This window comes from Alexandromys fortis, unplaced genomic scaffold, assembly GCF_014885135.2.
Source record: "Alexandromys fortis isolate MF-2015 unplaced genomic scaffold, M_Fortis_MF-2015_v1.1 scaffold_145, whole genome shotgun sequence".
Taxonomy (NCBI): Eukaryota; Metazoa; Chordata; class Mammalia; order Rodentia; family Cricetidae; genus Alexandromys; species Alexandromys fortis.
In genome coordinates this window covers 3,797,040-3,819,825 of record NW_026068049.1, presented here as the reverse complement: position 1 = coordinate 3,819,825, position 22,786 = coordinate 3,797,040, and the positions used below count along the sequence as shown (strand labels likewise).

The 22,786-nt window shown below is 36.1% G+C and overlaps 1 long non-coding RNA gene across 1 annotated transcript; it reads left to right on the top strand.

The window, feature by feature from the left end:
- Nucleotides 1–3,025: 3,025 nt before the first annotated feature.
- Nucleotides 3,026–4,557, top strand: LOC126486825 (uncharacterized). The gene is made up of 3 exons (XR_007588205.1): nucleotides 3,026–3,291; nucleotides 3,481–3,568; nucleotides 4,301–4,557. It is a non-coding gene; the product is annotated as an uncharacterized lncRNA (long non-coding RNA).
- The last annotated feature ends 18,229 nt before the right edge of the window (nucleotides 4,558–22,786 follow it).

The following is a 22,786-nucleotide window of genomic DNA, read 5'->3' as shown; positions in this document are numbered from 1 at the left end:
CAAACAGGCAAAGTCACAGCTTTGGTACTGGCCATAATGCTTAACATTTTAAAAAGTGTTCCTGACCAGAAAAGGGGATATGATATAGAAATGAATTCTACATTGGCATGGACTATGGTTTATTGATACAAATTTAAGGTCAATTTTGTTATATGTAGATTTCTACTATTGTTTAAGGTATTATGCTTATACAACTCATTTAAAAATATAATGCATAATTTAAAATTACAGATTCATAGATAGTCATTAATAACAGGCAAACTTGTAGTCATGTTAGTTAGGTTTTCTAGGTATACAGAGATATATTTCAGTTAGACAGATAATCTTAAACATTTCACAGACCTACAGAACATTACATTTAAAATATTTTAAGAGCTTAGAATTCTCTTGATAGTGAGAACTGTCTGCTTCTGGCTGCACCGATTACTTCAGAAAGGTTGACGAACATTGAAGAAACTCATTATAGAGTTTTCCTTCAATGTGACAAAGCTAACCATTTTGACAAGAAGCTGTTCTCGCCTGGACTGCTTGATGGTATTCTGTATTTACTGGACATGCAAGACTTGCAGAAAAGTGTCCTTTTCTGTTAAACTTTCCAAAAGATAGTATGGTCCTTCAGGGTTCCTGATTCACAGAGGAAATTGCCAAACATTCTGCAGGATACAGAAGAACGTGACTGCAAACTGCCAATATAGGCGAAACAGTCTTTCACATTTTCTGCTTCACGGAAAAGTCTGCTGGATACTGTGGTCCTGTAGGCTGAAGATGGGTGCATTAAGGTTACAAAAGAACTGTGGGTGACTGTCCAGATGATAATATATCGTTGTCAATTCTATGTTTTGGAAGCTACTTACAATGTACTTCCTCTTTACTTAGGAAATATGTCTTTCTGGAGTCTTTGATGGAGTTGAAGACAAATAGTTACAATTTTTCTAAGTTATCATAAAAGATAAATTATATATAAAACTTTAGACTAACAAAGACATATTATAACTGTAATTCTTGCTTGATACATGTTTGGCTATATGCAATTTTACTATGTTAAAGTTCAAACCTTCCTTTTTATTTATACAGAAAAGGGGAGGTGATGTGAGAATGCCCTTGGCATTCTATGAATATGTTTTGTTACCATAGGTTAACAATGAAGATCCTTTGGCCCATGATAGGGCAGAATAGAAGCAGAGATAGTAGAGAGAGAGAGAAAAAAAAAAGGTTGAGTCTGGGAGACGCCATATGACTGCAGAAGGAGAAAGAAACTTACCAGTATGCCAGAGCCTCATGGTGATATATAGATTAATAGAATTAAGCTGATTTAAAATGTAAGACCTAGCGAGAAATATGCCTAAGGCATTGATCAAACAGAGCTTTAATTAATATAGTTTCTGTGCAATTATTTGGGTCTGGGTGGTCAGGAAACGCAAGTGCAGTCTCCAGTTAGAGTGATGTGCTCACATTGTGCAGAGAATAGAAGAACTGTCAATTTTATTTTCTTGATTACTTTGAATAAACCATCTATGAATGCACACTGTGAAAAAAGTTACTAATCAGGGAATTTTACACATGTTGAAGTTTACTTTTAAAACTGATCTAGGAAGCTAAAATACTGACAGATTGTATATTAGAATGATATAAAATTAAATCAAAGCTCTCTGTATTATGCATAATTTGGAAATTCAAGTAATTAAAACTTCAGTTCTCCAAAAATTGACCTGTGGGAACTTCATTTATGTAAAAACCCTTTTAGTCAAGATTCCTAGAGATTTTTCCAAATATTTATCTACCTCAAATGATTCCCCTAGTAACAATTTTAATTTGATCAATGTTAAGGGAAAAAGAAAGACCCTGTTTATTTGCCTAAAGTAAACTCAGTTTTAGACAAGTAAACAGGGTCTTACCATTTTTAAGTGTACCAAAGAATTCTGAGACCCAAATGCCAAAATTGTGATTTTCATAAAATTTTCAATAAAAATCATAAGTATATTATTTATAACGAAAATCAAATAACTATATCCTCAGCAACTGGTACATATTCAAGGTAACTTGTCACATTCTGAAGATACAGAACCTGTTCAGTGTGGAGTCAGCACAAATCAAGTGCCTATTTTTCCTCTCTACACATAGATGTTTTAAGAATTTCTAAGTCTCAGGTATTCCAAATGTTCTGCAAGAGTCTTTGAAACATTATTATATATTTATAAGATTCTTTTTATGTTTCACTTATATTCATTGAAATGTGCATCTATATCTTATAACCACAGAAGCAGCTATGTGAGGGCATGATCTTTTAATTCTAGAACTGAAGAGATGAAAGAACCTTTGGGGCTCCCTGGTTATCCAGCCTATTCTGTTGGTGTCCTCTAGATCAACCAATAAAAACCTTTCTCTCAAAAAGCACAGTGGATGGATTTTGAGGAACAACACATAAAGTTGACCTATATCCCATGCACATGCATATACATACCCAAATATATACCCACAAGACACTCCTCTTATACATATAGAAGCAACTAATGAATTTCTACTCTATAGCAAGTTTAAAATACAATGATGGATATCTATATTTTCCTAGTAAATATTTAATGAAATTAAATTCTCAGAGTGCTAAAATTTTTGAGTCTTCAAAAATGCATAAGTATAAATTGGACAGTAGATAGGTTGTGCACAGTGAAGTAGGGAAAACTTCAGCTCATATATACTGTATGCCATTTGCAATACCAAGTCTCCCTGCCATGAAGGAGTATGAGGTGCTTTATGTTTTCTGTCAGAATTAAATGCATGTGAGACAGTCTTGAGTGTGTTTATGATCTTCATTTTATTTCTGTAACACCATTTATCAAAATTATTCTGTTTAGTAAAAACAATGTATGTATAATTTTATAAAATTTAATGAATTCCACCTTAGAAACACAAAAGCCATTTTTTAATTAATACTCATTTTCTCACCCAAAGTCAAGTACTTGCAAATTATAAAACTGGTTTTGTTTTGTTTTTGTTTAGTTGGGTATTTTACTTGGCTTGCTAATTAGAGACCAATGTCAGTGGAAGCTAAAAAGAAATTCAAGGCAAGAACCTGGAGGTAGTAACTTGTAACTGGCTTGAACATCAAAGATTGCAGATGTTTATATCATGGAGAGGAACCCTCCACTGTCTCCAGATGTCCTTGTTGAGATGACCTGGCCAAACTTTCAACAGACACATATCTTTTGACCAGGAGCCTGTCTCTACTCAGGGAATCATAACTGTACAAAGTGCTGGAGCACTACTGACACTGTGGATTAAAAGCCCTTTTCAGTGAGTATGATAGCCAGAGGGTTTGATTTAAATATGAGCCCCCATAGGCCCATCTATTGGAATATTTGGTCATTAGTGGGTGGTGCTACTTGACAAAAGTTAGGTATGACCTTGTTGGAGGAACTGTGTCACTGGGATGGACTCTAGGGTTTCAAATGGTCTTGTCAGTCTTGGTGTCTCTCCTTACAGCTGCTTGCCGATGTAGAACTCTGACTTACCTCTCCAGTACCAGATCTGTCTACATGCCATCATGATGGGGTAAACCAAGCCTCTGAATGTAAGCAATTTTCAACTAAACACTTTATTTTATGAGTTACTGTAGTCATGGTGTCTCTTCACAGTAGTAGAACTTTGACTAAGACAAGGTTGTATATGTCGATGTTTTGTATAAATCATACAAATTTTGTATATGTCAGTTAGGCCTCTCACCTCATTGCCAGAAGGGTAATGCCCTGCTCTGTCAGATAGAGAAGCGGTCTAGCTGTCTACACAAACACACATACACACACACACACACACACACACACACACAGAGACACTAGTTCATTATCAAAAGTAAATAAAAATATTCTTTAATAGAGATAAAAATTAACATAAAATGACATTTTATGAAAAAATAAACTTCTATCAGTTGGAGGAATACTTAAAATATAGCACAGGATTATTTTGTCACATAATATTTAATTTTCTACTCTCTGGTTTAGTTTATATAGATAATGCATCCTATTTTCACTATTTACCTCTCTCTGTCCTGCATTTTTTTGAACAGAACTAAACTTAATGAAGAACACAGTGGTTTCCATTAGGAGCATTGATCTTTCAGTCAGTAGAAGGTAGTGATTTATACTTCCAAAGGCCACTATAAATGTAGATAAGGGCTGAGACCTTCACAGTTGAGTGATTTCCATTAACTTTCCTCTGCCTATTTAGTCAGAACCTAGTTTTGAATTTTCTCTAAAGCAGAAGTATTACCTTTTAAATTCTGACTTTGGTATTTTTCTTGTTTCAGCTACCCATATTTTGTGCACTGCTCACTGGAGGAAAGGCTATGCACCTTTTGTTCCTCTTGACAAAGGAACTCAGTCATCCCAATCAGGGAAGTCCTGTGCAATTGGCAGTTCTCCTGGATTGTTCGTTGTTCAGGATGTCAGCTACCAAGCTGGTACTTATTGTGATCTGATTTCCAGGCTCCATTTCTCTGTGTTCAGAATTGTGCAGCAAACTAAACCCTAACCCTGCTCCTTGCTACTGCAGGATTTGTTCATTATTAATTTTGTACCCCAAAATCAACAGATATTGAGTAGTTAAATATTATAATCAACTAATGGATTTATAAAGTCTTAACTAATTTTTGATGCCCTTTTCTTCTTTGGATAGAATTAAATATTGATCTATGTTTATTATTATACGTGATTTCTGGCCTAATGTTCATTACTCTTGGTAGAGTATGAAGTCCTAGAGAGCAGAAATTTGATTGATTATATTTTTTTTGTTTAAGAGGTTGTAGTCCATAGAAAGGAGTGTAAACTTTTAAACTGATTTATTGAAATATTCACTTGGTTTTACAATGCATTAGAATAACAGAATACATTAGTGGTTTTAATTGAAACACACACACAAAATTGTGTTTTATAGGCCAAATTTAATTCTAAATGTCATTAATAATTAATTAAAATTTAAATTTCTATGTGAATAATTTTGTTAGATATCAGTGGTCTTATCCAGTAATGGTTCAGTATGTCACAACGTTAACCTGCCTGGTAAATATGCCTACTGTGCAGTAGATGAGATGAAGTTATCCAACTATTCTCATGACTGTATTTAATTCCTACTCCAGAGGAATATGAATATGAATATGAATGCCTGGTCCTGTAAACAAACCCACAGCTAAGAATGGCATAGGTCCTAGAGGAATGCCCATAATGTTCTCTTACTAACTAGTCATGTTGTCAATCAGCTTTTTAAATATTTTGCACATATCCATTGGTTTGTTCTGGTCACAACCTTGGTGAGATGTTTCATAGAGCCAGTGAGCATGGCTCATTGCACAGATGTGTTGTGGTCCAAGGTGTGTTGACAATAAGTGACTGCGAGTGTTCTGTCATAGTAGGGACATTATCACAGAAGAGGAGGCAGAAAGCAGGAGCTGAGGAATGGGAAGAGTGATCCGAAATGCCATCTTCTGAAAATGACACGAACACTGCAACTTAAACTCAAGGCAGCCCTACATACCTATATATGATCAGAACCATGGGAAGCAAATTAAGAATTCTAGCATTGATTGTATTGGGATCCAAACCCAACCTCTAGCTGAGGAATTATGGCAGTTTGTAGCAGCTAGGGAAAGAGAAAGACTTTTCTTAAGAAGCGTGGTCCCTGGGAGGTTGTCAATGCCCCAGTGGATGATCCCACACACATGAGCATGTGAGCAGCAGGAATTAGAGACAGTGGGTTCAAATGAATTACTTGATTAGTTTAAAAGGAAGACATTAAGTTGGGTAGAAATGTGATAGGATTTCTAAGGGAAGTTTCGAATGGGATGAATAGCATCAACAAACTCCGTGTACATGTATGGAATTTTTAAAGAAAAACATTTTTTTTGTGGGGGAATTTTAGTTTTTTATTGATTTTTATTGAGCTCTATATTTTTCTCTTCTCCCCTCCTTGCCTCTCCCCTCCCATTCAACCCTCTCCCAAGGTCCCCATGCTCTCAATTTACACAGGAGATCTTGTCATTTTAAACATAAAGCAAAGAAAAGCAGCCCACAAATCACAATCCCAGAGAACCTAGACAACAGTGAGGATACTAAAAGAGATATACATGGATCTAATCTACATAGAAAGTAGGTAAAACACATTTATAAAAACAAAAGTTGAGGTTATGAAGAAAGACAATTAGACTCTTGTCTTTTATGTCCATTGCATACTCATTGAATTTCCTACCTCAGCCAGTCAATCACTGTTCACCATTTTTGTCTTCTTTCTCAGTTAAGTCTTTTGGAGACAAGGCACACAATCCAAACACATACAAGTTTTGTAGAAATACTTGAGAATCTAAACATATTAAATTTAAAAATGAATATAAAGAGCAAAAATAATTTTATTATTTTTATAATTTGTGATTGCTTATGAAGCTATTTTTTTCTGAATGCAAAAGCAAGATTTTATTTATTAAATTTGGGCTAGCACGGAAACTCTGCCTCAGAGTCTTACACAGCAGATGGAGGGAGGGGACCCCGTCTATTTCTTAAGATGCTTATATATAAAGGCAAAAACAACAAAGCAGTCACAGGGTTATAGATTCAACGGACAAAATTACTTAGCTGATATCATAATTGGCTAAAGGTTAGGTAAAGCTTAGCTGTTGTTCTCTGATAAGCTGTTGCTGCTTTACGGGGGTGGTTCCTTGCCCCCAGAGACTGTCCCCTGGTCTAGTACTCAGGACATCTGCTAACCCCTTGCAGACATAGCGTCTGCCTGGAGACTGCTATGTCTTCTCAGCCTTTCTAATTACATTACCCTAATTTCGTGTGAAAACAGTTTCCCACTGTAAAAACATTCACGCGTTGCATATAATAAAGGGTTATTTATTTAGGGGTAGACTCATAGATCATCGTCCTCTGCATGCATGAGGAACAGGAACTGAATCCAGTAGCCAGAAGTGATAGCTTTACCTTGGCCAAATAGTATAAGAGACCAAGCCCAAGTGGCCTGGCATTGAATGGCTGGAAAGGCTGGGAAAGATTCCATCTCTGTGCTGAGTCCTTGGGGGATTTTAAACTGCATCCTATCCCCCGGGATGAGTCGAAGGCCATGGGGCCCCCCTTTAGAGGGAGTATTAGCTAAAGGAAAACCTAAGTTACACAAAGTTGCTGAATGCAGCCCATACCCACACCCATAGTTATACCGAGTAATTATGAAGCTATTTTTAATCATATTTATTTCCAGAACAACCAATTGCTCATCTCAATTCCTCTTATTCAGAATATTATTCTTGTTTAAATCATTATTTCTATTTTAAAACTTCTTTTATTTATAATTTGTTCATGTGTGTGTATTTGTGCATGCATGCACATGTAAAACACATGTAAATCTCAGAGGATTACTTACCAAGTCAATTCTCCTTCCACTGTCTAGTGCCAGAGTTTGAACTTAAATCCTCAGGCTCAGCAGCAAGAGAGCTGGATCATCTTGCTAGTCCATGATATGTGTGTTTTTTTCTTCCTTTCATTTAGTCTTTTATTCCCTAATGAAATATGAACTCAGAAATGTAACAAAGCACATTATGTTCCTACTGATTAGTTTATACATTATCAGTTGTATTTCTAAGCTCAGTTCTTTTCATCATGTCTCTGGATATTTTTTTCTCTCCTATGTCCCTGACATTTATTTCTGTTTATATATCTCTGGCAGGGAAGGAGATGTAGATAGGAAAATTTCAGTGCCAACAACAGTATTGTCTATGTTCAAATTCCCACTTTAGATTCTTCCTACAAATAGAAGCAAATATTCTTCTTCTTTATAGTCAACCATTTTATCCCATTTTAGAAGATAAGTCTTGCCTTGAAATAATAAGTTGCACAGTAGGTATTCTATGCTTCCCAATATCATTGGACCTAATATTAGTTTCTCATTGCTAATTATCACTGATTTTATTTTAGTATTTAATTTCCTCTGTTTTAGCTACAATTTTTTTCCATTCAAATAGATCTTCAGTCCTTGAATATTAATTTTGAAAGAAAAGCCAAGTAAAGGCAAGCCTTCCAGTAGTATTTTTTTAAATTTCATAAATACAAATGATACATTGTTCCTTTTCTAATAGATGTGATTTTACTAGTAATTTGTCATATACACAAACATTTTTTCTTTAATATTTGCAGTTAATTTTCATAAGTATTTCAAATGCTAAACAACATATTTTGATGAATGGATTACAACAGAAAGAGAGGGGGGTGTTGAAAATGACAGGAAAGGAAGACATATTAGGTAAAAAGAGGTAGCTAAGAAAGTTATCTCTGCCATGATGCAATATAAAGTAAAAGCATGCTTAATTACCAATTGTTTCTAATATAGTAACTTTTAAATTTTAACCATTTTAAGGAAAGCAAATGGTGGCCAATGAGTAAAGTCAACTTGCCTTTACTCAGCCTCAGTTTCTCAATTATCTAACTAAATGCATATTAATTTATACCCAAATTTAGATTGTGATAAATAAAGCTAATTTATGGTTAATCTCAAAATATTTGATTTGTTTTGTTTTGTTTTGTTTTTATTTTGATTTTTAAAGCTCAAAGTTTCCTACCCCCATCCCAGTTCTCCCAACCTTCTCCCCTCTCCCCTTCTCAGCATCATCCACTCCTCATCCATTGCTGAGGCCTGCCTGTATCTTGCAATATTTTCTAATTATTCTATTTGTCTTATGATTTTTAGGCCAAAATTCCTAGAAGGTCTATTTGGCCAAGTGAATTCACATCACCAATACTCAATTATTTTTCTTCCTGTAGCCTTGGAGGTATCTGGCGACCACACTGCCACGGGAATTATTCTCTCCTGGGTGGCTTTTCCTTCCAAGCAGGGCCAGGGTGTCATTCAGGCCTAAGATGCTGACAAGGGTCATGTCTGGGCCCATGATCCAGCCATACCTGGAGCCTGCATTGTTGTCTGTGGCCAGTGTCACCTTAGGAGACCTTCGGAATCATGAGAGAAGAAATCAGAGGGGTACACTGAACCAATCCTACCCTTCGCTACCGTGGGAAATATGGCCTTGCCTCTTGCTGGCCACTACAGCAAAAGAGTGGCCCTGCCCTCCTGAGAGAGGGCTCCTAGGCCTCACCACAGGGGAGGATAAACATAACCTGGGGACATGCACATAGGGGAGCTGACTCTGCTTCCACACCCAAGGCTGGCAGCTCCAGTGGCTTGATCTGACCCGCCGGGCTAACACCCAGGCCCACACCTGGGCCTTGTATTGATCCATGCTAAAATCTACCCCATCTAGATCCTGCTGGAGCTCATGTGTGGACTGGTTCCACGGAATGATCCCACAAGATCTCCAAGACACAGAACACTCCAGAACTTTGGTGAGGATCCACTTGAGGATGGTGTACCAAAAACCAGAGGCCTTGAACCAGATCAATGACTCATTGTAATGAACAGATGCCAGTCAAGCTGATGGTACAAAGAAGTATTCTCTATGGCATGCCGAAGCCTCCGATGCCATCAGGATGAATCTTCAAGGAGGTGATGGGGAGGCAGAAGAGAAGGAGAAGCAGAGAGTTTTCTGTTTCAGTTTTTTTTTTTTTTGGCTTATTGGTTTTTTGCTGTCGTTTTTCTTGTTTTTGTTTGTTTGCTTATTTGCTTACATCATTATGTTTTGCTTAATGATTGGAATGCAACAGGGATGAGAGAGAATATTGGAGAATTAGGATATGAACAGAATTGGGGTGCATCATGTGAACCCCCTAGATATTCAATTAAGAAATATGTAAAAAAGATGAATAGGAGAAGGAAGGTCAAAAAAAGTAGAGAAAATGGGCATATATTAAATAAAGAACATATAATTTCGTTAACTTGAAGTAATAAGTTTAGTGATATACATGTTGATCAGTTAACAATATATTATACATTAAAATATGGTAATATATTTTGTATTTATAATTATAATGCAGTACTACATGTATTAGCAATTTTCTAACTCTAAATATATTTTGACATATTTGTCTGGAAAAAGAATGATAAAATGATGGAGTTAAGGAATATGTTAATTAAGCCCAGAGTAACGGCAGGTGTCTTTAATCCTAGAATTTATGAGTTGAAGGAATAAAGATTCAGGCTTGGTCTACATAGTGAGTTTCAGGACAATCAAAGTTATAAAGTTAAGACCTGTTTCCAATCAAACCAACAAACAAAATAATATGCTAATTAAATTACTATTTATGTAAATTAAGCATAGACCAAAACATCACATGTCATCCCATTCTATATAATTATTATCCATCCTATAAAAATGAGGGGAGACTTCAATAATAGTGTTTGGAAATGTTTGTGGTTAAATATTTAAATAAAAGATCAAGGTTACAGAAACTATTTGGGGAAACTTTCATATTTGTTATAATAATTAATTGAATAATGGTTTACTACTATTTAACTTTTCATCATCATTGAAAAAGCTAAGAAAGTAGTTTGAAATTCAGAAAAGAAAATAATGAAAGAATCTCTATCAAATCAAATCATAATTTATCCTCAAGTTGTTCCTATCTTTGAAAGCATAGATTCCCAAAATTTCCAAGAAATTTTAATTCCATATAGCCACACAAAAATGCACACAATAACACACACATAATCACATACAAACACATATACATACTAAGAGAGACTTATACACACAGTGCATGTATATATGTTCATCTACATATGTGCATATGTTTTATAGCTTTATACTAGTTTTTCCATAAAATTCTGAACTATGTCCTCAAAATAGTTAAATTATAAAACTTTATGGATCTGCATCTGTTCAAAGCATATTCGTCTCTCACTTTAACGATACTTTTTTCCTAGATATGTTTTCTCTTTTCATCAAAAATCAATGCTTGTTGCATTTCCAGGATTGTTGGGAGGAAACTGAAACCTCCTTTCCATGGTCCCTCCCCTTTTTTTTGCCTCAACATACAACTAACGAGTGCAACAGAATCTTGCCAACTTACTGCTGGGTTTGACATGGAGAATGAATTACATTTTGCTCTCAGATGAGTTGCTCTTTCATGTCCATTGCGACAAACAGATGGTGCTGATATCCCAAGGAGGAGAGTTTGCATGCAGAATCCCACCTGTACACTCACCCCAATCACTACAAAAAAAATGCTTCATGTGTCCTGTATTTGAACCTTTATGGAGTGTGGGGACATTGGAAGATGATTATTGCTGCGGTTCTCACCTCCTCTTTGGGGATTACCCAAAAGCAGCAAGATACCCCACAGCTGCAGGCTTTACAGCTGCAGGTTTAAAATGGTATTTTACAGAGACCCCTAACCATGAACTTGTTAGAAAACATAGAATTTAGGCTTCTCTGCATCTGGTCATCAAATCTGAGCACAGTTAGTGTACAAAGAGACGTTAGAACACATACAAAAGTGCCTTTTCTTGTCCACTTTCTGTTAGCTCTTTGGTTCTGCTAGCTCCCAATGCTCTAGGTACTGTCACTGCCTTTGCTAGGCACTTCAAAAGCATTCTCCTTGCCTTTGCCATCCCCTTCTGAGAGCATCAAGTGGCAAGGGGAAATTTACAAATAAATATCTGCCCTTACAATAGACAAACAATGTCCTTATTGCTGTGCACTCCCCTCCACTAAATTCTTTATATTCCTGGGACATAAAACATTTTCAGCTTTATTATAGGGATTTAAGTCTTTCCACATGGAGAATGAACTCACATGAATGGAGCAGGTTACTGGGAGCAGGATGCTGGAATGGCAGGAGGATTCAGAGAAAAGAACCATGTGACCCAGCAGAGAGAGATAATTGATCTAGAGTAAGTAGGTCAAGGAGAGCTGGAAGCCAGATGCATCCAGTGTTTTCTGTGTGAGGCACCTGTTACAATGTCTGAGAAGAATCTCAAAGAGCCAGGGAAGTCTTTAATGAAGTGCATTCAGCGTAAATGTCAGCCCAATAAATCATCAAAGGGAGAGGGGTGTTGAAGGTGGAGACAGAGAGACTCACTCAGTGTCTGTCTTGACTAGAACAGGAGGTGATGAGGCTCAATGAATACTGTACTTCTCCCTGTATTAGAGATGATGAAGTTAAGGCAGGGTCTCCACACAGGGCTCTAGTCATTCTACCACAGATGCATAGCTCATGCATGAGCTGGGTACATACATGGGATTTCCCGTCATGGTGCTCCCCTTCCTGAATCGGAGTACTAGCTTTCTATCGAATGCTCTCAACAGCTGCTTCATGGTGGATTAAGCAGGGAAGGCCCTAGTGGATCCCAAACACAATTCAGTTTAGCTACAGTTGAATTAAGCTGGCTCTCAGCTTTCCCTCTTGAATTAGTTTTAAAGTGGGATTTAATTCAAGAGTACATCCTTGAAGACAAGACAGAAATCTCTACCAAGCTGCATCTAGGGAATAATATTTCACTCCATGCTTACAGTGTCCTGAAGCTGAGCTGAAAAGGAAGTGACCACAGGCCTCTAATTAGGACACTCCTCCATCTGTCAGGGACAGCCACCTTTGTGAGTCATGCCTGCTGGATGTTATTATTTTAGGGCTATTGGGGCTCAGTGTCTAGATAAGTCAATGGCAATAGCGGAAGTGAGGTCATTAAATAGAAGACTAAAGGTGTGTGTGTATGCTTTGCCTCTGCTAATTAAATTTAATTATCATCTGCTAATTAAAAAGGCAGAATTCAATACCAATCTTATGGTAAGTTAAATTAAGTTAAATAGCAGACTCAGCAAAAGGCAGCATTTAAGGCTCAGAAAAAAAATGTTTTTTTTTTCATAAGATGAAATGATGCAGTAAATATTTATGAGTGAAATATAAAGTAATTTAAAACAAAAATTTTTAAATTTTAACGACCTATTAGGGATTGCACCATGTACAGTTGATTTTCCCATGCCTGAGGATTTCTTCCATGAGAAGACAAAGTAACAACACATTTGTCATAGCCAGGCTTGAGTTCGGCTTGTGAATGGCTATAATAATATGAACCAGTGTTTCTAGCTAATAAATTATGATGACAATTGAAATTCTCTGATTTTCCTTACATATGTGATAGAGAGTTCAACAATTTTGTCATTTGGTTTGCTTAACTAAAGGATCTAGAACTATCTATATGTGGACGCAAATAATGTTTTGTCTTTACATAACAATGCTGAACAAAACCCAAAAGCTGTTTTTCCTGTGTGGTTCATAATAAGCATTTAGTTTGCAAAATCCAACCTGCTCTCATATTGTCTTCTGTGTTTGTTATTTATGTTGATTTTTACTTTTCTTCTATCAATGAAAGGAAAAAGCAAAACTCTCATATTGTAAAACATGCCAGGTACAGCATCCTAGAAAGCTTGGCCATGGACAACTAAATGCAGTGCCATGGGATAGCAGAAGTGCACATAAGAAGGAACTGGGAACTAACATTAGGAGTAATCACCTAAGCATGGAGAAAGTCATGTTGATGCCAACAGTAGTTACTAACAGCATGGAAGCACAGTAGGATCGTATTTTCAAACATTTTCGTAAACTTCTCTACAAGTTGGACATTTCTTAATATTTGGTTTTGTTAGCAGAAGATAGACTCAGTAAACACTTAAATGAAATCAACAATTTTCTTTTCTGTTCTCATCTCCATGAAAATATGGGGAATATACATTTAGTGAGTATGGGTATAGTTATATTCCATGATGGACCTTAGTTTCGAACCAATACCAGCTCCTGATGTCATCATTCTAAGGGAATAGCTGTGCTCCGGATGCAGGGGGGATTTTAAACCTTGAATTGCAGAGAAGGTGGTGGCAGCATGATGGGGGGCATAGGTCCAAGGCATTCTTTCTATAAGATGGCAAGAACTCAGCCGGGGCTAGGATTGCTAACTGAATCTGAACAGCACTGACTTGACTAAAGATCTAGGGCTAGGTGAGCAAGACACAAAAAATCCAAGGGAAGCTTATTTGAGGCTTACTGCATTCAAATGATGATGTGACAAGTAATATTGCTTATTTTCATCTGGGAGAAAATAATACTGATTTAGTAAAGACCAGAGGAGATGAACTAGTTGAAAAGAATAGAAATGTTTACATAGATTATCCTAAAAAACTCTCCATCTCTGGAATTTCATTCTCATGAAAAAGGCACATTCTTTGCTCAATACTTAAGGAAATACTGTTGGGAGAGCAGAGAACACAAGACAACATATATTTCCTTTAGTAGAACTAGTGATAGTGATGTAACTTGTCGTTTCTGAAATTTAGAACTTCTTAACAAACAAGATAAAACAAGTTATACAAGTTAATATGTAGTATGTGGCTAGGGATGCTTTTATATTCCTAGAATATTCAAATCCACAATGTCTGCATTTATGTATTTATGAATGATGTATATTTTAGTGTTTATCTTATAATTGAAACACATAATTTATAAATTTTAAGTATGAGAATTAGGTTACTAGATTGATGGACAACTTTTCTAATGATGTCTGTTGTGCAATTTGTGTTATATATGTGTATCCTCAGAATACATATAATTCATATCGCTCTTCTTCAATTCTTTGCTATACTTTGTCTCATGGTGCCCATTTATGGCAAATAGTTGATTTTTTAATTATAAATAAACTATTGTGGCTAGAATATTTCATGTTGAAATCTGTAATACACCAATCATGTATAGACATATGACTAGAAATAAGCACAATAAAGTATCTTTGTTTGGGAAAAACAAGAAGACTATATTAACATGGATTGTGATGATTTGAAATGGAAGTTAAAGGATAATCTTCTATGAAGGTGGAAAAATAATCAATGAAAGAAAACCAATACATGCTATGGTATATCACTGCAGGAGACCACAGTTCAAAATCTTGCTGTGTACTAAATATAATCTCTACACAAAGCATCCTCAGATGAAGTTTAATGGGAGCTTCACAGAACTTTACTGCCATCTTAAAATTTGCAGACCAATGAATGGATTTAGAAAAAAAAAGAATCTTGAGTGAGGTAACCCAGACCCAGAAAGACAAACATAGTATGCACTCGCTCATTAGTGGATATTAGATGTGAAGGAAAGGATAACCAGCCTATAGTCCACTACCCCTGAGAAGCTACGTAACAAGGAGAACCTGAAGAGAGACACATGGATACCTCTGGGAAAGGGAAATAGACAAGATCTCCTGAGGAAAATTGGGAGCCTGGGAGGGCAAAAAGTGGAGCAGTAGGAAAAAAGGGAAGTGTGTGTCAGGGGGAGAGAACACGAGGGAACAGGCTGGGTGAGATGGGAAAAGTACAGAGAGGGAGAAAAAAGAAAGAGATGATTTGATTTAGAGAGTCATTATGGGGCTAGCAAGAAATTTGGCACCAGGGAAATTCACTGAAATCCACAAGGATGAACCCAACTAAGACCCTAAATGATAGTGGAGGATGTACACGAACTGGCCATCCCCTGTAATCGGATTGATAACTATCTTAATTGTCATCATATGAACTTCATCCAACAACTGATGGAAGCAGATGCAGAGATCTACATCAAGCACTGGAACGAGCTTTCAGAGACTAGTAGAAGAGAGTCAGGAACAATAATATGAACAAAGGGGTCAGTATCATGATGGGGATACCCACAAAAACAGCTGACCTGAGCTAGTGGGAACTCATTGACTCTGGGCTGATAGTAAGGGAAACTGTATAGCCCCAAACTAAGCCCTCTGAATGTGATTGACTGTTGTGTGTCTTGGACAGTCTGTGGGGCTACTGGCAGTGGTAGTATTCCTAGTGTTTGGACTGGCTTTTTGGAGCCTATTATTTTCGGAGGGATACCTTGCTTAGCCTAGATATATGGGGAGAAGTGTTTTGGTCCTGCCTCAAAGTGATGTGCCAGACTTTGTCGACTCTTCTTGGGAAGCCTTCCCCTCCCGGAGGAGTGGGTGCGGGGGTAAGGTGGGTAAAAAGTGGGGGGAACTGGAATAGAGGGAAGAAGATAACTGGGATTGGTATGTTAAATGAGAAAAGATTGTTTTAAAAATAAATTTAAAAAAATGAAAAAATTTAAACAGTGCAATGAAAAGCAAATCTTGAGTTTTAAGTAAAGAAATTAAAAATGATGAACCAAGGCATTAAATCTGATGGGTAATACCTTTGAAAAGTGCATGGTGAATTAGTATTAGACTCAGTATAACCAAGTGATTGTTTATAAGATGAATTATGAAGAAATCTATGAGTTTCTGTTGATATTTAATGATTTGGAAAGACTAAGTATCCACAAACTGTTCTCCACAAGGGTTACAGCTAGAACCCTTCTGATTCCATACAGAATTATTACTGACATGTGGATAGCATGAACGTTACTTCGTATCAGAAACAATATTGTTATAAAATTTTCTCTGTTTGAAGGTAGGAGAGTTGAGCAGGTTGATTGTTTATTCAAATAATGAAAAACTAGTGATGCTTCTTTGAAAATTCTATTACATGTAAAACATTCTATAAAAATTTAATTATTTTGGTAATCTGCTAAAATGAGATTTTAGTATTAGACAAACATACTATATGATTATTTTAATATCAAAACTTAATTGTAATTATCAAAATTAACATTCATTTTTCTAAAATGCAGTTAAGGGGATTGCAGAGTAAGAGCAGATGCTGCTCTTGTAAAGGACCTGGGCTCAGATCTCAGGACCCACACTGTGTCACAGCATTTTATATACTTTCAAAGGATCCAACACCCTCTTTTGGTTTCCTTAGGCATCAGCTCTGTATGTGATGGACATTACATATATGCAGACACTCACACATGCACATTAAAATTAAATAAATATTTTAAAAGCCCACCATTTTTCTTATATAATACATCCCAACACTCTATTGGACATTATTCATACATAGCTCTCAGTCTTCCTGCTGTCTGTTTTGTATGATGCCTCTCACTCTCTGGTTTCTCTCACACCACACTATTCATAGATTCTGTCATTTTGTGTTGCAGGCTTCAACTTCCACCTTCTTCTGAGTTAGGTTGAGCAATCAGTCTGCTAAGTAGACCTGAGGAGGGCAGCAGGGAACCCTCTTTGAGGGGCTTTTCTTTTTTACATATACACATTACAGAAAACGTCTTTCTGCTGACACTCCTTGGGGAAGTTTGGTACTGCTGACCAGGGGGAAGTTGTTGATTTTTGTCACCCTTGACCTTTTGTTCCTTTTTTAAATGAACCTATTCAGTTATAACCCGACCATCCACTCTTAAATGAGGAGATTATATGTGGGAACAGGTTAAACATTGTCACTGATTTCTGATTATCAAAGTGATTCTAAAGAAAGGTCCCTCCTTCCAGTCAAAATATTTTCACATTCATCTACCAAAGTGGCATGCCTTTTTCCAGTCATACCTGTTTCACCAACCAAGGAGATATATCCTAAAGAGAAACCTGGACTTCAGACATGAGTGAAGTTTCATTTGGAGTCATTGAACATCTTTATACCTAGAAATAACACTTTATTGCAAAGTTTTTAAAATTGTATTTCTTTAGATTAAATTTATAGTCCCTGAAGTTGCCATGGAATTTTTGTGAACGTGCATCACCTGGGATCCATAATTACGGCAGTGAGATCAGAGGTGGCTGCAGCTAACTACCTTTGTTACTGAGATGGAGCATCATCTATCCTCATCTTCAAATACTTCTTTGATGAACATGCTGTTTGGGACTTTACCATCCACTGATGAGATCAAACAGCAGTGGACTTGATAGAACTTGTGGTAACAACAGATGTGGTCTCAAAGGCAAAAGGACTGTGAACTCAAATCACTCCTGCATATTTCTCAGAGGGCAAAAAAGAGCTTATGAAATTGAGCTGCTTTAGCCTTTGATCAGAATCAAAAGTTTCTTTCCCTGGAGGTCAGTAATCCGATATCCTGAGGTCATTTGTACATCTTAAGCTTCATCAAAGGCTGAATTTCTGCCAGAGCACTTTAGGGGAAAACGGCATTTTTTTTTTTTTTATATTTTAGAAAGAGTACCAGTCTGGACTATTACAGAAATATGTTTCTTACAATTCTCAATTATTTGTATGGTAATTTTGTAATCAGCTCGGTTATTTCTCAGATTTTAACATTTTACAAAATTGTCTGTATTGAATTCTTCTCCAATTACGAGAATGCCAATTTGAGCTGCAGAATTCATTAGTGGTACATTGTACATGACTCACTACTAACTTTTAAAACAGTGACTCTCTGTTTCCCCATCCCCAGATAACATGTGTCCTTTACCTCCTGTCTCACTCCACTTTGTGACAAACACTACTGAAGGAAAGCCTGTCTTTGCTGCTACCTCTCACATTGTTCATGCAATGCTTTATGTCTCTAGACCACGATACAATATTTGACTAATATATTGCCTCATAAACTCCTAATTGGTGATTTATTCGTTAAAGCCTAACAATTCATGAGAATGTTCTTAAAAGTTGGTTTTACATGAGCTCTGTCTTCTTCCATATTTCAAAGGTTTGGAAAACACTCCAGGGGAAGAGACTTCACTGAAAGGAGATAAACATCACTATTTGTGGCAATAATGGTCACAGGCTTCCTTAAAATTGTGTCATCATTCCATAGAGTAGACAGTGCTTGATCCAACAGAAGAATGAGGGAAACAAATTACATGAAGGACCTGGATTCAAACTATGAAAAATGCTATATATTATTTGATAGAGTAATGAAAATTAATAAGAAATTATACATTCCAGCATTACAGCATTAGTAACATTTTAAAACTATTTGTAAATAGATTTTTTCTAGTTAGGTTTCTGCTACTGGGAAAATCATGGACAAAAGCATCTTGGGAGAGGGAAAGGTTTATTTAGCCATCAGGTGACAGTCCATCACCAAATAAGCCAAAGCAGGAACTGAAGCAGAGACTGTTGTGCAATATTATTTTGACTAGGCAAAGATGTGGTGCACGTGTTCATACTGCATTTGTTTAATTATGGAAAGATGTGTTGCTGTTTTGCCTTGCCTACTTAAGGCACCTGATTGGTCTAATAAAAAGTTGAATGACCAATAACTAGTTAGGAGAGGGATAATGGGGTTGGTTGGTCGAGAGAATAAGTAGTAGAAATTTAGCCTTGAGAAAGGAGAAGAACAAAGATAACAAGAAGGAAAAAGAGGGACACACCCAGGGCCAGAAGCCAGGCAGTTGCTAGACAGACGTGAGATGCAGGAAAGTAGGACATACAGAAAGAAAGGTAAAAATAAAAAGCCCTGAGGCAAAATGTAGATAAATAGAAACAGATTAAAATAAAAACTAAGCAAAGACTAAGCATTCATAACTAAAATGAAGTCTGAATGTCATGATTTTGGGAGCTGGTTGGTGGCTCAAAAGAAAAATCCTGGTATGAGAATATTTCTTACCAGCTTGCTCTGCATGTCTTGTTCAGCCTTCTTTATTACTCAATTCAAGACCACCTGCCCAAGTCAGTTCACATTCAAATGCTCCAACAGACACAGTGGAGTCAATTCTATAATTGTGGTTCCATCTACCTCTGAGACTCTGTTCTGTGACAGGTTGACAAAAACTAATCAGGACAGGTATGCAATATTCTGTTCAATCTAAACCAATGTCAACATCTCTCATACTGCTAATATTAATTAAATTTGACAGATGTACTTTCTAAATCAAGCCTATACCGACATAAATGAGATGTAAAGATAATGACTTTAAATGGCTTCTGTATCACTGTTTATGATATGATTTCACATTGTTGTGAGTGAAATTGGCTCTGTGTGTGCACAAAGTATCAAACTACTAAGATCTGTTCTGAGAATGAGGGTGTAGTTCAGTGGTTTTAGACACATTTGACAAACAGTGTGATTAATGCACAGCACTACAAAAGCAAACAAAAGCCTGGTTTGAAAAAGATGGGCAGTGGGTCTAGCATTGATGAAATGCCATGTGACTGGGCATGCGTGAGCTTATGTCATTCTGCCTCTACAGGAGTAGTCTCTTCATTGTCCAAACTGACCTTCCAAATACCAGCCCATGGGGTTCACTTTCATATGACTAAGTAGTCATTCATTAAGGAGTAGAATGGCCACTTGCTGCCTCTGTACTGGTAAATTGAGCTTAATAATAGAGAGACAATCAACACAAGGAATTCTGGGAAGCTTTGTCTTCCTTTGAGGTAAAAATGTATTTAGATAATTTGACACTGTATTAAAGAAAATACAGGAATACTTCTTCTTGGATAACACATGCGTTCTACAGCATGAGGACTTTACTTGCAGAAAATATACTTTCTGGCTGCCAGGTTCACATCCCATTGCATGACTGGTTAATCTTTCATTGACATTATTGAAACTCAGGCCTTGGAAAATCACGTTCACTACCCCAAAAAGTCAAGCAACCTTCTCCCAACCAATTGTCTTCCCCAAGGGGTAAAACAGCAAACAATGACAATGGCAACAAAAATCTAAATGCTTGATAACCAAAATAAACAATTAATTCAGGGTAAGTCATTCTCTAGTAAATGCTTTAAAAATTTTTAATAATTGTTAACTCTTTAATACCCATTCCATGCACAGACACATTTTTTGACATGCTGTGATGTTGTATATCTTTTTGGACTCACACACAGTCCATTGTGTTATTTTTAAAAATTATTGTAATATGTTCTATAGGACACATCTATTATTTTTATATCCATTTTCCTTTTTTCCTACAAAGTAAAGAGAGAATTTCTCTTTTTAATGAATGAGGTAAACAGATTGATGAATAAACATTTAGTTCATGTTTGCTCTTCCCTTTCTGGGTTTCTGTATTTCTGCAGGTTGAATTGTGTCTTCATCTGCTCTCACTATCACAGAACTTATCCATATTGGGTTCATCTCTTCCCAATATGACAGGCCTTATTCATGTATTGGGTCCATTTCTTCCCACTATGAAAGACCTAATCCATATTGTATTTATCACTTCTACCTATGACTGACCATATCTATCTTGTTTGTGGGACTTTGCTCCTTTATTTAACGCCATTTGGAAGATTTTTCAGTCATGGAACATGCAAAATAATGTAGGAAGGATATTTTGAACAGTTTCCAAGAAAGCGTCTAGAATTTTCTTCATGGTGACTCCACTTAACTCTTAGATCATGTCTCTTTTTCTCTCTCTTTCAACCCATTCTGAGCTAGCAGAATAGAGAAGAATGATTAATTTATCTTTCAATGAAATGCTCTAGGAAGAAATATTGGTTATTCCTTAAGGAATTTGCAGTTATATTATTTTTTAAACATTCCTTAATTTCAAATGCTACATTTCTGGTGAAAATTTGAAAAAGTATGCATGTGTGCATGTTTTCTGCAGTTGTAATATGATACTATATAAAAATGATCTAATTTTTCAGATTATATTCATACCAGTACAAAATTATAGATGTTTGGATTTATTTACAAAAATAGTCATTACAATTTGATATCACTTATACAAATTATCATAAAAAGCTTATAATAGAATCACATTGAAATATGGTTCCTCTCTAGCATTGAAATGTTGTTTTTATAGTTACAAATGTGAAGTTACAAACTTTGTCTATCTTTTATTGTGCAAATTGCAAATATCATCATCATACACTACTAATACTTGCTATTTGGCATATAAATTCAGGAATTATATGGATATATAATTTGCTCCAAGGATTTTCCCAGGGAACGACAGGCAATGATTAGTCCCTCACATTCTCTACAACCTCTGCTTAACCTCCTGGGTCATGGAGTTTTTTTTGTTGTTGTTGTTTGGTTTTTTTTGTTTGTTTTTACATTTTTTTCTCAGTGTGTTAAATGTATTAGCAAAGGATAGAATGTTTTAATTGCAGCTGCTGTGAAACTTACTCAAGTGCTACATAACCTTCATTTGGCTCTCATCTGTATGGCATCAGTGCAATTTTAAGGGTAATAAAATATTTCAGTGCCTTTAAACATTTGCAGATGTGTTGATTCATCCTTGCTTGGCTCGAGGAACAATGAATGCTACGTTAGATGCTTTGATTTAAATAGGACTTGCAGCAAAACATAAAAAATAAAAAAAATATTCTCTAACGATAATACTTCTAGACTGTTCTCCAAATGCAGACTTATTTGCAAATAAATAGATTATAGTATGAAGGCTTATTATTAGTAAATTATTTATTAACTATAGTAATGTCCTCTAACCTCACCTTGTAAAATGTCTACAAATTTGAAGCTTTAAATTTAGGGGAAGTTATTTTCTCACATTCTTGGGGCCTAGACTTCAAAATCAAGATGTCCTCAGGTCTCAAACCCATTAGAGGTTCAAGAACAGTACCTCTCTACTTATTTCAAGATCCTAACATCCCCTGGAGTTCTTTTATACTGGTTGCCCTAGGATCTCTGCCTGTACCATGTAATGGTCTTCTCTTTGTCTCATTCTTTCTTCTATTTGACACCCCAAATCTTTTCAATTATACATAAGCTCCATCTAGAAAACTAAGTCCCAGTATTCAAATGGAACCATGTTTATGAATGTTTCCTAAGTAAGGGTGTATTCATATTGAGGTCTCATATTTTTCTAGATTTTTATCACTCTACCCACCATGAAATGAAGTGTTATTAAAGAATAATTTCACTGTGGTTTATGGAATTAAGGGGTCTATAGTGTTGAGCTTTAACGCTTTCTCTGTTGGTGGCTGCTTTTCGCAGACGCCATAAAATTATTCATCAAGCTATTACTATTTTATATCTTTACAAATTTGAGTGACTATCTGATTTGCTGTGCCCATGATAATGAATAGTTCAGAATG